The following is a 15,280-nucleotide window of genomic DNA, read 5'->3' on the forward strand; positions in this document are numbered from 1 at the left end:
TCCCCGCAGGCTGGCTATGAGACGCTCCAAGATTTGCTGGACTCCTTCGGATATGGACCATCTTATGAAGGGAGTTTTCCGCGCATTCGAGGTCTTTAACTTCTTGGACTGGTGTTTGGGAGCGTTGAGCAGGAAGACCTCCCCTTCTGATAAGGAAACTTCCATGCTCATCATGTCCTGCATGGACAAAGCCATATGGGATGGTTCTAGTGAGCTTGCGGCTTCTTTCGTGTCTGGGGTTCTCAAGAAGCGAGATCACCTTTGCTCCTTCTTGTCAGCTTGAGTCACCCCATGTCAAAAGTCGGAGCTTATGTTTGCTCCACTCTCGAAGTGTCTCTTCCCTGAAGAGTTGATTAAGGAGATTGCTGCCTCCTTGATCCAGAAAGACACCCATGACTTGGTGGCGTCATCTGCACGCAAAACCACCCCTTTGCCCTCCGTACCTAGACCCAGGATGGACACTCCAGCGTCAAGGTTCATTCCGCCCTTTCGTGGCAGAGCCTCCAGCAGAGGAGGTGCTCGTGCCGGAAGTCAACGTGGGAGTAAGAAGAAGGGTTCCAAGTCCTCTAGAGGCAGAGTCTGACTGCCAACCTCTTCAGACAGCAGTGGGAGCCAGGCTCAAGAACTACTGGTAGGCCTGGGAGAACAGGGGCGCAGACGCACAGTCTGTGAAGTTACTCAGGGAGGGGTACAAGATTCCATTCTTACGCAAGCCCCCTCTAGCAACAACTCCCATCGACCTCTCTCCCAGGTACAGAGAGGAGGACAAGAGACTAGCTTTACAGCAAGAGGTGTCTCTCTTACTACAAAAGGGAGCGGTAGTCATAGTCCGGGACCATCAATCCCCGGGCTTTTACAACCGCCTCTTCTTAGTGCCGAAGAAGACAGGAGGGTGGAGACCGGTGCTAGATGTCAGTTCTCTGAATGTCTTTGTCACAAAGCAGACGTTCACCATGGAGACGACAAAGTCGGTTCTGGCATCGGTCAGAAAGGGAGGACTGGATGGTCTCGTTAGACCTAAAGGACGCTTACTTTCACGTCCCCATCCACCCAGATTCCCAACCTTTTCTAAGGTTCGTTTTCGGGAAGGTTGTCTACCAGTTCCAAGCCCTGTGCTTTGGCCTAAGCACGGCACCTCTAGTTTTTACCAAACTGATGAGGAATATTGCCAAATTCCTGCATTTAGCAAACATCAGAGCCTCCCTCTATTTGGACGACTGGCTTTTAAGAGCTGCGTCAAGTCGTCGCTGTCTGGAGAATCTACAGTGGACTCTAGATCTGACCAAGGAATTGGGTCTCCTGGTCAATATAGAAAAGTCCCAACTCGTCCCATCCCAAACTATAGTTTACCTAGGAATGGAGATTCAGAGTCAAGCTTTTCGGGCTTTTCCGTCGGCCCCCAGAATCAGTCAAGCCCAAGAATGCATCCAGTCCATGCTGAAGAAGGACCGATGTTCAGTCAGACAGTGGATGAGTCTGTTAGGGACGCTTTCATCACTGGACCAGTTCATCGCGTTCGGGAGACTCCACCTCCGCCCCCTTCAATTTCACTTAGCTGCTCACTGGAGAAAGGACAAGACGCTAGAAGCGGTCTCGGTTCCTATTTCCGAGAAGATGAAGTCGTCACTGACTTGGTGGAAGAACAACATTCTCCTCAGGGAGGGTCTGCCATTGGCTGTTCAGACCCCCGACCACCTTCTCTTCTCGGACGCATCGGACACGGGCTGGGGTGCGACGTTGGACGGTCGGGAATGCTCGGGCACGTGGAATGCGGTTCAAAGCGAGTTACACATCAACTGCAAGGAGCTACTGGCAGTTCATCTGGCCTTGAGAAGCTTCAAGTCCCTCCTTCTAGGCAAGGTGGTGGAGGTGAACTCCGACAACACCACAGCCCTGGCTTACATCTCCAAGCAAGGAGGGACTTATTCGATGATGTTGTACGAGATCGCAAGGGACCTCCTCACCTGGTCAAGAGATCGAAACATATCCCTTGTAACGAGGTTCATTCAAGGCGACATGAATGTCATGGCAGACCGCCTCAGCCGGAAGGGTCAAATCATCCCAACAGAGTGGACCCTTCACAAGAATGTATGCAACAGACTATGGGCATTGTGGGGCCAGCCCACCATAGATCTGTTCGCAACCTCGATGACCAAGAGGCTCCCAAATTATTGTTCACCGATTCCGGACCCAGCAGCAGTTCACATAGATGCCTTTCTTCTGGATTGGTCCCATCTAGACCTTTATGCGTTCCCCCCGTTCAAGATTGTCAACAGAGTACTGCAGAAGTTCGCCTCTCACGAAGGGACAAGGTTGACGTTGGTTGCTCCCCTCTGGCCCGCGAGAGAATGGTTCACCGAGGTACTGCAATGGCTAGTAGACGTTCCCAGAACACTTCCTCTAAGAGTGGACCTTCTGCGTCAGCCGCATGTAAAGAAGGTACACCCAAACCTCCACGCTCTTCGTCTGACTGCCTTCAGACTATCGAAAGACTCTCGAGAGCTAGAGGCTTTTCGAAGGAGGCAGCCAGAGCGATTGCTAGAGCTAGGAGGACATCCACTCTCAAAGTCTACCAGTCGAAGTGGGAAGTCTTCCGAAGCTGGTGCAAGTCCAAATCAGTATCCTCAACCAGTACCTCTGTAACTCAGATAGCTGACTTCCTTTTATACCTAAGGAAGGAAAGATCCCTTTCAGCTCCCACGATCAAGGGTTACAGAAGCATGTTGGCAGCAGTCTTCCGTCACAGAGGCTTAGATCTTTCCAACAACAAAGATCTACAGGACCTCCTTAAGTCTTTTGAGACCTCGAAGGAGCGTAAGTTGGCCACACCAGGTTGGAACTTAGACGTGGTACTAAGGTTCCTTATGTCAGCAAGGTTCGAACCGCTTCAATCAGCCTCTTTAAAAGATCTCACGTTGAAAACTCTTTTCCTCGTCTGCTTAGCAACAGCTAAAAGAGTCAGTGAGATACACGCCTTCAGCAGGAACATTGGATTTACATCTGAAACGGCTACATGTTCCTTACAGCTTGGTTTCTTAGCCAAAAACGAACTTCCTTCTCGTCCTTGGCCCAAATCGTTCGATATTCCAAGCCTTGCTAATTTGGTTGGAAATGAACAAGAAAGAGTACTATGCCCGGTAAGAGCCCTTAAGTACTATTTGAAACGGACTAAGCCATTACGTGGTCAATCAGAAGCCTTATGGTGCGCCATTAAGAAACCTTCTTTACCAATGTCGAAGAATGCAGTTTCTTATTATATCAGACTTTTAATTCGAGAAGCTCATTCCCATCTGAATGAGGAGGACCATGCTTTGCTGAAGGTAAGGACACATGAAGTTAGAGCTGTCGCAACTTCAGTGGCCTTCAAACAAAACAGATCTCTGCAGAGTGTAATGGATGCAACCTATTGGAGAAGCAAGTCAGTGTTCGCATCATTTTACCTTAAAGATGTCCAGTCTCTTTACGAGAACTGCTACACCCTGGGACCATTCGTAGCAGCGAGTGCAGTAGTGGGTGAGGGCTCAGCCACTACATTCCCATAATCCCATAACCTTTTTAATCTTTCTCTTGAAATGCTTTTTATTGTTGTTCTTTGGGTTGTCCGGAAGGCTAAGAAGCCTTTCGCATCCTGGTTGATTTGGCGGGTGGTCAAATTCTTTCTTGAGAAGCGCCTAGATTAGAGGTTTTGATGAGGTCCTTTAGTATGGGTTGCAGCCCTTCATACTTCAGCTCCTAGGAGTCGCTCAGCATCCTGTGAGGATCGCGAGGCTCAGTAAGGAAGACGTACTTAAAAAGGCAGAGTAATTGTTCAAGTAGACTTCCTTACCAGGTACTTATTAATTTTATGTTTGTTATTTTGAATAACTGCTAAAATGAAATACGGAATACTTAGCTCTTAATGTTAACATATATGCTGGTCTCTACCCACCCCCCTGGGTGTGAATCAGCTATATGATCATCGGGTAAGTTTAATATTGAAAAATGTTATTTTCATTAGTAAAATAAATTTTTGAATATACTTACCCGATGATCATAAATTAAAGGACCCACCCTTCCTCCCCAATAGAGACCCAGTGGACCGAGGAGAAAATTGGTTCTGTGTTGACATCGAGTACTTGAGTACCTGCTCGACAGATGGCGCTGTTGATGTACACCCCCACCTGTATAGCGATCGCTGGCGTATTCCGCCCGTAGGTTTTTTTCTGTCGGGCAGCAGAGCTGACAGCTATATGATCATCGGGTAAGTATATTCAAAAATTTATTTTACTAATGAAAATAACATATTTCACTTTTACTTATATATATATATGTATATGTTTATTAATTTTTACGTGTGTGATACATTATGTACTGATGAGCTTACATTATACGACATATTTCGCAATTCTAACCTTTTGATTTAAGGGAGAATTGCTTGCTACAGATAGAAATCAGCTTTATTCATGTCTAATGTGAAATTATTAAAAAATGCGAGTGTCAGTGAAAAAAGTGCGAAAAATATGTTCAGTGTTGCGGAGGGTTCGTCTGTATGTACTTGCCGTTCACCCAGTCCTAGACCTCTTTCATGCTCCCCAACCCCTGGGAGAAGTAATGTCAAAGAGACCAAAGGGAACGATAGGTTTTATACAACGAACAGACGTTCCCTCACGAGTTGCGGTTGAAGTTTCTCGTAACGTTCGCCCTTAGCTTGAGAGAGGTGAGACTAAGTTCTCCTCACCCTCCGAAGACGTTAAAGTCATTTTAAAATCCGGGCGTCAGGTTTCATGACATATCAAGAGGAAATTGGTTCCTTCAGAACAAGATATATGTCCTGGCTGCAGTCATTGGAGCAGTTCAGAACGTCTACTTTCAACGGAGGAAGACTCACCTGCCAAATGTTCCTTTATAATGTCTGGCTTTGTTGCCCCCGAAACCCCTGTACAGGGTCTCAGTTCTTTAATTTCGTCAGGAGATTCCAGTCGTAATGTGAGTGCTGCTCCCGTTATCCTTACTGACGTTTTGGATCGAACGTTGCCTAGTCACGTTCTGATCCTCGTGGGCACGATCCTAATTTTAATATACTGCAGTCGAAACTATCAACGTTAATGCAGTCATAGTCAAGCGCCAGTCTTTACAGTCAAGCAGTAGCGTCGAGCTGCAGTCAATGCAGTCAAGACGTGACGTTGGACGTCAGACACTTCATTCACTGCAGTCACAATGTGACGTTGGAGATCAGTCACTGCAGTCACAAAGTCAATGCAGTCACGACGGGACGTCAAACTTAAGACACCGCATTCATGACGTGATGTCGATGTCAGTCGATGCAGTCCCGACGTGACGTCGTCCTTCAACCTCTAACTGTTCTTCATCGACAGGTTGATGATAGTTTTCAAGCTTTTCCAACGCGACTTCTTAATGGCTCTCAACCAATTAGAGACATAGACTTCTGGATGAAGTTTATTCTTAGGAGGAAGAGGATATTTCTCCTTTCCAGCTGTACCTCTGGGTATCTTTTCTGAAGTAGAGGAAAATAGATCTGCCTAACAGTCTTTATATCTTAATAAGATCATGACTGTTTTTAAGGAAGTTTTTCCTTCGCTTTTTGTTCCTGCTGCCCCACGCTCGCCTCCTTCAGAATTCATTTAAGGTTGAATGTCTCAACTCCCTCTTTTACTAATTCGTGCTCTCTCGGTATTCTAAGAGAGTTTTTACGTTTGCTGAGAGAATGGTTGAAGACTATAAGAAGTCTTACTAAGTCAATCTTTGCCTTCCCTCCAACCAGTTTGAAGATCTTCTGGTAGGCTTAGGAATGAACAGGAGCAGACCAATGGTCTGTCCTCTTGTTGAAGGAAGAGTACATTGTACCTTTTGTAAAGAAACCTCCTCTTGTCCAAAAGCCGATAGATCTCTCTCTCCCAGATAACGAGAGGAAGCAAGGAGACAAGCTTTGCAACTACAAGTGTCTCTCTTGTTATAGAAGTGGATTGTGGTGAAGTTTTCTAAACCTTCAGTCTATAAGCTTTTACAACCTCCTCTGCCTAGTTCCAAAGAACTTGGGAGGTTGGAGACCAGTGCTGGACGTGAGCGCGCTCAATGTGTTTATCCTGAAAACGAAGTTCACTTTGGAATCTTCCAAGTCTGTCCTTGCAGCAGTAATGGAAAGCGATTGGATGTCCTCACTCGATTCCAGGACGCTTACTTCCATATCCCTATCCATCCGACCTTCCAACTGTATCTAAGGATCGTGTATGGGAAGGAAGTGTTCCAATTTCGAGTTCTGTGCTTTGGTCTCAGCACTGCTCCTCTTGTGTTCACGAAGCTCATGCGGAACGTGGCGAGCTTCCTGCACTCGACAGGTGTCAGAGCCTCCTTTTACTTAGACGACTGGCTGCTCAGGGCGTCATACTTCATTCACTGTCTAAAGGACCTCAGATAGAACTTGACCCTAGCGGATGGAGATACGGAGTCTAGCTTTTCGGGCTTTTCCATCACCATCAACTCTCAAGCAAGCTTTCTTAAAGATGCATCTTTATCAAAAAGGAGCAGTTGCTCTGTAAGAATGTGGATGACTCCACTGGGAACACTCGTCTCTGGAGCAGTTTGTCTCCGTAGGAAGACTCAATCTTCGCCCTCTCCATTTTCACCCCAACCACCATTGGGACAGGGAGAAGAGCTTAGAAGAAGTGTCCATTCCACTTCCAGAAACGATCATGACTTGTCTGAAATGGTGGCATGTCAATTGCAGACTTCAGGAAGGTCTCCCTTTCGCCCACAAGAACACAGACTGTGTTGTTCTTAGACGCTTCTGATGTGGGGTGGGGAGCAACACTAGACACTCTAGAATGCTCAGGTCTTTGGTCCAAAGATCAGAAGAGACTTCATATAAATCACAAGGAACTTCTGGCAGTCCATCTGGCCTTGAAAAGTTTTGAGAATCTGATTCAGAACAAGGTGGTACAGGTGAACTCGGACAATACCACGGCTTTAGCCTACATCTCAAAACAGGGAGGGACCCACTCTCACTCCCTTTTCATCACTGCAAGGGACCTCATCATTTGGTCAAGGGAAAGAAACATCTCCCTTATGACGAGATTTGTTCAAGGAGAAAAGAATGTGATAGCAGACTGCCTCAGCAGAAGAGGGCAAGTCATCTCCACGGAGTGGACTCTTCATCAGGATGTGTACGAGAAACTATGGAGGATTTGGGGTCGACCTACCATAGACCTGTTTGCGAATTCTTTGACAAAGAGGCTTCCCACTTACTGCTCTCCAGTCCCAGATCCAGAGGCAGCCCACATAGACGCTTTTCTACTGGACTGGTCGCACCTAGTTATGCTTTCCCTCCATTCAAGATCCTTCACAGTGTTCTTCAGAAGTTCGCCTCTCACGAAGGGACCAGGTTGACGTTGGTTGCTCCCCTCTGGCCCTCAAGGGAATGGTTCACTGAGGTACATCAATGGCTGGTGGACGTTCCAAGAAGTTTACCATTGCGGATGGATCTCCTTCGTCAACTTCACATAAAAAGATTCCATCAAAGCCTCCCCGCGCTTCGTCTAACTGCCTTCAGACTATCGAAAGACTCTCTAGAGCTCGAGGGTTTTCGAAGGAGGCAGCTAGAGCGATTGCAAGGGCTAGGAGATCCTCTACCATCAGGATCTACCAATCTAAATTGGAGGTATTTAGAGACTGATGCAAGTCCTCCTCTGTTCCCTCATCCAATACCACTGTAGCACAGATCGCAGACTTCCTGCTTCATCTCAGAAATAACCGCAGCCTTTCTGCCTCAACTATTAAAGGATACAGAAGCATTTTAGCTGTAGTGTTTAGACACAGAAATATAGATTTGTCTAACAATAAGAATCTTCAAGACCTTCTCAAGTCTTTCGAGACTTCCAAGGAACATCAAATTACTACTTCAGCTTGGAATTTGGATGTGGTCCTTAAGTTTCTTATATCTGAAAGATTTGAGCCTCTAAACTCAGCATCTCTCAAAGACCTTACTCTCAAAACTCTTTTTAGTGAGCCTTGCTACCACAAAGAGAGTCATTGAAGTGCATGCCTTCAGCAAAAATATCGGCTTCTGCTCCAATAAGGCAGTATGCTCTTTACAGCTTGGTTTCTTGGCCAAAAATGAGCGACCATCTCATCCATGGCCTAAATCATTTGAGATTCCCAACCTATCGGATGTTGTTGGGAATGAAATTGAAAGAGTCTTGTGCCCTGTAAGGGCTCTAAAATTTTATCTGAATAGAACCAAAATGTTACGAGGTAATTCAGAGGCTTTATGGTGTTCAGTGAAAAAGCCCCGCTCACCAATGTCGAAAAATGCCTTGTCATATTTTGTTAGACTTTTAATTAGAGAAGCCCACACTCACTTAGGTGGGAATGACCTGAAATTACACTTAAAGTTAAAACTCATGAAGTCAGAGCAGTGACAACGTCAGTGGCTTTTAAACAAAATAGATTCCTTAGAAGTATTATGGACGCAACCTTTTGGAGGAGTAAATCTGTGTTTGCTGTCTTTTTTGTTTGTAAATCATGATTAAAAAAACACAAATGTAAACAGATCAACTTGAGACTATATAGATTCTTATAAAGTTGATGAAGAAGGATAAGAATTTTTATTTATGTCTTCAATTTATGTCTTAAAATTAATGTGTAAGACATCTATGTCTGAAAGGAAAGTTAATACACAGGGTTATATGTAACAGAAGACATCCGGTAATGGTTTGGGTGTATTATCTCGACACCTCCATAGAATACGAGCGCAGACGACGGTCTCTAAGACAAAGTAGGGTGTATGGGTAATGTGGAAATTCAGTTTTTTAAAATGACATAATAGAGATGGCTGAACTGGTTAACTCCCAATGAATATCTAAATAATAATTATATATTACAAGAAAAGGAATTCCAGTTTGTACAGATTTTCGTAGAAGAGATATCAACTATGTTTGAACAATTGACTGGGGAAGGAATACAAGAATGGTTTTAGAGGTATTTAGTGACACCATGACAGCCCCTTGAGGACCAGATTTTCAATTAAAGAGGAACAGAGAATTAGCATTTGAGGGAATGACTCTCCCACAAGTCATGGACATTCTGACATTGAGATATCAGTTGACATCCCTGAGGTTTGATGAAATCTTTATTTAGAGAGGGATAGAAGAGCCATTATCTATGTGTCCCTTCCCCGATTGCCATAATTTCATAAATTTTATTCTCAAGATTAGTTCACCAAACTTGTAACTGGGCTCCATAAGGCACTCGAAGAGTTAGAAGACCCAGGCCTACATGGCTTAGGAGTATGAAGTGTGAAGGAGGTGATGAATAGAGAAGTAGTGATTTAAAAGCTCAAGATAGAGACGACTGGTGAAATCTAACCGAGGCCCTTTGCGTCAATAGGTGTAAGAGGAGACGATGATGTTGGATACATTTGGAACTAACAAGGATCAAGTCTGAGGACCAAGGAAACTATAGGAAAAAGGCTTGACCAGGAGTGGCAGGTTTAGATCAAATAAGGATGTGGTATTCACTGTCAAATATTGTTATTATTACTAGCTTAGCTACAACCCTCAGAAAAGCAAGATTCTAAAAGCCTTATAAGGGCTCCAACAGGGAAAAATAGCCCAGTGAGGAAATCAAATAAGGAAGTAAGTAAACTAGATGTCTAAATATATATCTACTCTACAAAGACAGACTCATGTCAGTCTGTAGTTTGAAATTGAATCAAAGTCTACCTTGGCAGCTTTTTTCCTTCCTGTAAGGATATGATTTGCAAATTGACATGTGAGGACCAAGTATTTACCAAATTCTAAAATCGATCAAGACAAAATTGATATGTTTTCCTTTATGAGATGCTACTGCTAGAGAGTTATTGGGTCCTTTGACTGGCCAGACAGTACTACATTGGATCCCTCTCTTTTGTCACAGCCTATTCTTTCCACATTCTTCTCTTTCCTCGTACACCTGACAACACTGAGATTACCAAACAATTCTTCTTCACTCAAGGGGTTAACTACTGCAGTGGCTACTTATCTCTTGGTAAGGGTAGAAGAGACTTTTTAGCTATGGTAAGCAGCTCTTCTAGAAGTTTTTATAGTTTATATATATATATATGATTTAATCTAATTTTACTGTTCTTGAAATATTCTATTTTTATTGTTTATTACCTCTCATATAGTTTATTTCCTTGTTTCCTTTCCTCGCTGGGGTATTTTTCCTTCTTGGAGCCCGTGGGCTTATAGCATCTTGCTTTTCCAACTAGGGTTGTAGCTTAGTAATAATGATAATAATAATACGAACCAGATTTATTACCAAAATGTTATTCTTAATATAGTCTGCACATCTTTCAAATCATTAGAATTCAATCTAAATTGTGGGCGTCGTATTCATGATACAAAGAAATGAAGTGTACTTTGTAGTAATGCCTTCTGATTGGAGAAGTTAATGCTTATATACAGAAAGTTCATTAATTGTTTTAATATTCCTAGACTTAGAAATAGCTCACTTATTAGATTTCAACTATAAAAATAAAACAAAAGGTTTTCCTGCTCGTCACAATTTGCAAACTACACCATTGATCCGTTGACTTTATTCACTCCAAAATATGTAAAACAGAGCATTGAGGACTTTGGTTATTATGTAGGCTGCAAGCACATTCTGTAATGATTTTGATATTGAAATAAGTGATTCCCAGAACAGAATCAGCAATGGAGAAATTACAAAAGACATGCCATAAACCTTCACCCAATATAAAAGAATTCCTTCACTGACCTAAAATACAGTGAACACTATGGAATGGCAGGTCATTCAAGTACAGTGTAGGAGAATGTGCTTAAGGGCCGCTCATGAATGGCAGAGGCAAGGGACAGTGACATTGCCCTATCAAACGGGACAATGCCCTAGAGAGACCATATGAGCATATGATCAGTGCCCAGGACCCCTCTCCATCCAAGCTAGGACCAAGGAGGGCCAAACAATGGCTGCTGAGGACTTAACAGATAGACCTAATGGCTCCCCCAAAACCCACATCCTTAGTTCACAAGAATGGTGAGGTTGCAGCGACCAAAGAAACTATCGAGTTTGAGCAGGACTCGAACCCCAGTCTGGCGTTCACCTGTATTGTTACACCCCTACCACAGAGCAATAGACTTATTCCTACCCAGCAGTGACTACATACATGTCAAGAAAATGCATTTATATGAAAAACTAATTTATCACCAAGATATTTCTCTTGTTTTGGTCTTTATTTCTTTCAAATCATTTGAATTCAATCTGAATTGTGGTTATTCTATTCATGATACAAAGAAATGTCTGCTAATTGGAGAAGTTAATGCGTACAGTATATCCAGAAGGTTGATTTCACTGTTTTTATTATATCTAGACTTAGAAAGGACTTACATTTTTCTAACTATCTAAAAAAACAAAAAGTTTTTCTGTTCGTTACTATTCGCAATGTAGACCGTTGGACCGTCGACTTTATTTACTCCAAAGTTTGTAAAACAGAACTTTGGTTATTATGTAGGCTACAAAAACATAAATTGACACTTGAATACCTATAAGTAAACCTTAATATTAACCCTATTTGGAAATTTCCAACCCTTAACCCCCAAGGGTTATCTTTTTAAAGCACATTTTGCAGTATATTTTTTTCAAGCACATTTTGCAGTATATTTTTTTAAATTGCTCTAACAGCCTTAATTTTCATCATAGAGAGGTCAGGTTGGTCTCATTCTCTTGGAAAATGCCTGAAGTTTCTCAAAAAAATTATCAAAAATATGCAAAAGATAATTTTTATAGCATTTTTTTGCAAGGACGTACCGGTACGTCCATGGGGGTAAAGGGATGAGTTTTGTGAAACGCTCCAGTACGTCCTTTTTGGGGGTAAAAGGGTTAAAATGCATACGTACTCTGTTACACTTGTATAAGTATAGATTTTGTCTAAATAATTAGTTATGTTCCAAAAACAGGCCACACATTTAAGTGATAGTATTGTCCAAGTGTCTCCATCTGCTGGTGGTGAATAAAAACGAAAATCGAAAGCAAAACTTTCGAAAAGTGGATGACTTTATCAAGATTCTTTGAAAAGTTCAGAATTATGCTGGAAGACTAAAAGAATGATTAAGATATCATTAAAGATAATATTCTAGTAATGTATTTTGCTTTTATTATCTGTGTTGTCTTAAAATATTTTAAAAAACGTGACTAAAATGTTTTTCTTTTCCAGGTGATCGGTATCAGTACGAAGAAGACTTGCCAAGATCACTGAAGAATCTTCTGGTGTAGATAATGACATAAGAAGCCATAGATAATTACACCTAGAGTACATCAAGAATCCTCGTAGCTACGAGACCTCTCTCGTTTATTACGGAAGTCGCCGTTTTTTACTTTGATAGTTAAAGTATTTTGGTATATAGATATGTGTGTGTGTGTGCGTGGTGCAAGATTGTTTGAAAGTACTTTATGTTTGTACAACAATTATTTTCAATAGTTGGAGAATTCACAGGTTCATACATGGAAAGCTGTGCGTATGCAGCTCTGTAAATGAGTGTGTGTGTGTGTGTGTATTGCTTGAATCATTCTTCATACTGAATGATAAGGACATACATTTATTCATTATCAGCTCCTTGCTTTCCCAGGATCCAAATCTATTATCCTCAACTGTTCTGTCATTATCTTTCAGTAGGATTTTATGTCTCAAGTCCTACTTGAAGGATTTTTACAGGATTTCAAAAATGTCTTCCACAAGTCTCTTCAAGTCTTTTTCTTGTAATGTCTTAACCATTTAGTTATGGCTCATTTTCCCTTTGCTTACGCATACACCAAACAGCTTGGCCTATTCTTTACACATTCTCCTCTGTCCTCATACACCTGAGAACACTGAGATTACCAAACCGTTCTTCTTAACTCAAAGGGTTAACTACTGTACTGTAGTTATTCAGTGGCCACTTTCCTCTTGGTTTGGATAGAAGAGGTCTTTTAGGACATTCCAAAATCAAACCATTGTTCTCTAGTCTTGGGTAGTGCCATAGCGTCTGTACCATGGTCTCCCACTGATATGGGTTAGAGTTCTTATGATTGAGGGTACACTCAGGCGGATCTAGGAAAATTTGCCGTAAGACAATTTGCTGTATGGATGTTTTGACGCAGGCAAAAAAAATTGTATATAAATGGCACCTTAATCATTTATATATATATTAATTTGGAATATTTTTATATCTTATTTCATTTGTAGAGCATATTGTTATATTTATTTACCTTTATTTTCAATCATTTGTTTACTTATGGATATATATAAGAAAAGAAATGTAGAACATAAAGATTAGAAATAATGAAGGTCTCACACTTTAAGTCAGACATTTTCTAGAATTATAATCTTTATTTCTCAAGATATTGATCTCTTTCGATGGGTAACAGATATTTGCAGCCCATTATGGATAACCTCCTTCTCTGTTGTTGATTTGAAGTCCTTTCATACACTTTCCAAAGACTAATAGGAAAAGTGGGCCGATCTTTACATGGACGAGGTCCCCTGCCTCTCTTTTGCTCCTATACCCAGTGCTAACAAGCGATTTGCACGTCAGAACTGTTTCGGACCTCCACCGGGTATCCTCTGGTTTCGTCCTTGCTAGGCATAGTTCACCATCTTAGGGAACCAAGGGCTTCACTCCAAGTTCTATTGATGTATCATTGGTGTCTTGAGGAAATGAAGGAATGAATGATTTGATGTTTCTCTGGCATCCTGACATCGAAGGTCATTGACGTCTTGAGGCAAAATGAATGCGAGTGGCATAAGGAACTCCACTTTCGTGTTGAAATCACAATCGTTTTGATATCGAACCTTAAACCCAGTATCTGTCACCTTTCTGCAAGCATTGTTACAGAAATAACTAGAGGGGCAATCAGTAGAGCGCAGACCTCCACCGCGGCAGCTCATTTCTCAGCCTTTTGCTCGACCATAAACCTGACCTTCTAAAACTTAATAATTTCCAGCTTTTTACATAACAGTTAATCCCTGCAAGTTTCATACTCTACGATTAAAATTGTGTCCAGGAAACCATTCACAAAATAACACACAAAACAGAAATTCCTTCCAACTTTGTTTGGCGTAGTTAAAAAAAAAACAGCCTGTTACATTTGCGGTTTGAAAAAGCTCAGATAAACTAAGAAAACTAGCTGGTTTAAAATCAGTCATTAGATTTTCAGGTTTTAGGGGCTTGAGTAAATCTAAAGTTGTTTAAAAAACTTATTGTAAGATTCTTATCGTCTTATTCGGGAAGAGACCGTAAATTTGGGGGAGCATACATGTCTTATGTTGACATGTAGAATACATAACTGATACAGTAGAAGATTTTAGGCTAAATAAGTATTTCATTGCATGCCCAATCAACGTTCTATTATCATCCTCCACCCCACTATCGTAGAAATTTACCCTTTTCTAGAAGCGTAAATTCCTTGAGACTTACATGACCAATTCTTGATCTAGGAATAGGAGGGGTAATTTCTTCCTTTCGTCTCCTTCTAATGTTTCTTGGTCAGCTTGAAGTTGATGGCGTGAGAGATTGTCCTTTTCAAATCATCCACATGCAGCACCAATCGATGATCTTGAGGCTTTTTGATTCAAGTGTATTTTCTATCATATTTTCTAATTCATATTTTACAAATAGATATCACTTCATTACTACCTCCGCCAACAAAGTTGGAAGGAGGTTATGTTTTACCCCATGTTTGTGTGTTTAATAACAGCTTCCTGGCCACAATTTTAATCATAGAGTAATGAAACTTGCAGGGATTAACTTATGTAAAAAGCTGGAAATTATTGAATTTTGGAAGGTCAAGGTCACGGTCAAGCACAATGTCCAATTCACGTAATCAGCCATAAGTTTTGATCATCATAGTCACAGAGACTTCAAACTTGGTTCATATTTGAGTGTCTGAAAATCCACGCCAATTAATACATGTTAAGGTCAAAGGTCAAGGTCGAGAAATAAGCAGCCGCAGCGGAGGTCTGCACTCTACTTAGTGCTCCTCTATTTCAGTACTGTATGCACTCTGGCCTTACAGTTCGTATCAACAATCTGATGAATCTTTCCCTCGTGTTTCTTTAGAGTCATCTATAAGCTTATTACATCTGGTGCTTTCAATTGTGTATGGAATCATAACGGTTTAAAATAAAGCTAAATAATAAAGACCTTTTGGTCTTTCATTTCTCATGTTAGCAATGACAGAAAACTGCAATTTCCGGCTTTGCGGAAAAATATCCGTACAGCAAATTGTCTTGCGGCGAATTTGTTTACGGCAA

The 15,280-nt window shown here is 41.8% G+C and overlaps 1 long non-coding RNA gene across 1 annotated transcript in view; it reads left to right on the forward strand.

Annotated features, from left to right (window-relative positions):
* Positions 1 to 14,183, forward strand: part of LOC137633623 (uncharacterized) — a 187,838-nt gene extending 173,655 nt beyond the window's left edge. Inside the window, exon 6 of the long non-coding RNA XR_011042312.1 lies at positions 12,206 to 14,183. This is a non-coding gene — a long non-coding RNA (uncharacterized lncRNA). The remainder of the gene's footprint in view (positions 1 to 12,205) is intronic.
* The last annotated feature ends 1,097 nt before the right edge of the window (positions 14,184 to 15,280 follow it).

This window comes from Palaemon carinicauda, chromosome 43 (genome assembly GCF_036898095.1).
Source record: "Palaemon carinicauda isolate YSFRI2023 chromosome 43, ASM3689809v2, whole genome shotgun sequence".
In the NCBI taxonomy this organism is placed as follows: domain Eukaryota; kingdom Metazoa; phylum Arthropoda; class Malacostraca; order Decapoda; family Palaemonidae; genus Palaemon; species Palaemon carinicauda.